Raw genomic sequence first — 2,723 nt, forward strand, 5'->3', positions numbered from 1 at the left:
TTTGGTTTTGTCATACCACGTGACATTTCCCGTCAAATGTATTGCACTGACACATTGTTAAATATCAATCTGGGACGACGAGTGTGAATTGGTGATAAATTAAAATGTTGTTTTAATTTATTAATTTTGATCAAATCAAAATAATATTTCACGTCGTTAGATATAATGATCGGGGACCTGATGGGTCGCACACAAAAGGAGAACTGGAAGATTGTGATTTGTCGATTAACTATTTAACAAGCGTTGGATAAATTAATTAATTGGATTGCTTATTTATAGACCTGAATTAATTAATTGGATTAATTAATTCATGGATCAAATTTAATTAAATGGGTTAATTAAATATTGGACTGGGTCAGGCCAAGCCCGTTCGGGCTTATATAAATATGACTAGGATTTTTAATATTTGAAGAGAATTCATTATTTTTGCTAATATAAAAAGAAAACCCTAATCCTGCAATTTTGTTCTCTGTGTGGATTATTATTGGAGGTTGGACAATTGGACAGCTGTGAGTGACGAATCAAGATCGTTGGAACGAAAGAATAGTAAAGGAGTTTGCAGATCTTGTAAAAGGTATAATCTTTATCACAATTTCTATCTAAACACAAAGACGATTCTTGATGGAAATAAAAAAATTGTTTTATTTTTCGCTATGCATGATAAGTAGGTTCCCAACAGTAAGGATCCTCGAAGTGGTATGAATTAACATTGACAAACCTCAATTTTCCTTTATTCTAAGAATTGTTGAACTTATTCTTCGAACTGTTTCTTAGAGGAACCGGAGTTGTTGGACTTGTGGTGGTTGGTAAATAATACCCCGAGGAGAGCAGTATTGACACCTTGATTTTGGCCAGAGTGAACATATTCATATGAGAGAAGCTGAAGTTCAAAATCAGCATAAGACATGGAAGTATCCTTAGTAACAAAGTTTTATGAGAAAACGACGTCAATAAGAGAAGGATTAAAACCACCAATAAGAAAATTGATGATCTCATCCTCAGTGACATGCTGACCAACAGCATTCAATTGGGTAGTCCAAGTCTTAGCCGTCAAAATGTATTGAGCAAAGAATAATAACCTTGTTGGAGAAGTTGTAATTGACACCAAAGGTAATTGATGCATGCCATAGAAGGAGAAGCAAATCGATTTGCTAAAAAACTTCAAATTTGATCAGCAGCCTTAAGACCATAGATGAATAGCAAGACTGTATTAGCACGAACACTAATGAGAAAGCTAAGAACAGATGCATCATTCTTGTTCCGAACTGTGTATTTTAGCTTAGGAAGGGTCACTGATCCATTGGCTGCTTTAAGAAATTAGTCCGGGCATGAATTGGTACAATCAACAATGCCAAGAAGATTATGACTATGCAGAGCAGGTTCGAATTGACAGACCCTGCTAAGATAATTGTTTCTATCAAGCCGAACTGAGATCAGCTGTAACAAATTAGGAAAAGAAGTAGAGGAAGACGAGGCCATTGCAATCAAAAGCGTAAGCAACACTCAGAAATTGATACTATGAAAGAATGTTTGAAAGATCGGGCTCGCCTAAGGAGTAACAACTATCAAGGAGCAAATATATATAGTAGTTGTAAAGTTGCATGAAAGTGACAGTAGGAGAAGTCAAAGCTGATAGTACAAATTTCAAACGTCAAACCTAACAAAACAATCTTATCTGTAAATGGTAAGTGCATATTATGCATTTATTTAGTGCTTTTTTACTTACTTATTTATGAGTAATTGAACAAGTATCAATCTAATATGTGTAAATATGTTAATTGTAGCTAAATCATCGACTTTAAATGCAAATGGCGTGAAAATGGTGAAATTGGAGTTGCTTAGAAGCAATCGATGATCACTCGGGTTGCAATTGATCAAATGGAAGCTTATGGGAGCAATCAAAAGCGATTCACAAGTTTTGGGAGCTAAATCCAACATTTAAAAAGGTTAGGAACTTAATTGAATACCTTTGGAACTTGTATCAGATTGATTATGAATGATTGAGGAATGTCATGAACCAAATTAAATTGAATTAAAGCTGAAGGACCAAGATTCAAAGAAGAAAAGATGCAGATTGAACATAAGACGAAATATGCAGATCAAATTGTACATGCTGAAAACTTACAAGGCGATGATTGCAATTCTCCAAGGACTGTGATCAAGTAGAGCCCAAAACTGTTCAACTCTTCAATTAAGTTATTTTTGAGTTAATTATTGCCATAGTTGAATTTTATTTATTTATTTTTTCTTTTCTTTTCTTTTTCTCTTTAGCTACTTATTTTTCTTGGAAGACACATAGCATGTGATAACATTCATTGTAAGGCTTAATAGAGGCTAGGAATAATGTCTAACTCATGCATGATCCAATTGATGTTCTTGTGCTTTTAATAATTGCTTTGTCCTTCCACTAATGTAGTCAATAATGAAGCTGAGGGCCAATCTTTTTGTTTGGCAGGGTCAGAATGGAGAAAATTGTTCCTCATCTGTGAAGAAAATAGGAGAGACCAACAAACAGATTTCATATTTCGAAATCCTCTTTCATCTAGATGCTTTAGATCCCACCAAATTTTTCCATTTTGATCTCGGAGGAACTTTTATATGGAAGTTGTACACATCAATGATATATATACAAGTACATGTCTCAACATGAATCATTTCTACCATTTTCACCTTTAAATATAATGAAGTTACAGTGCTGGAAACCCATGCAGAATCACTTATCA

Source organism: Olea europaea, chromosome 11 (genome assembly GCF_002742605.1).
Source record: "Olea europaea var. sylvestris chromosome 11, O_europaea_v1, whole genome shotgun sequence".
NCBI classification, from domain to species: Eukaryota; Viridiplantae; Streptophyta; class Magnoliopsida; order Lamiales; family Oleaceae; genus Olea; species Olea europaea.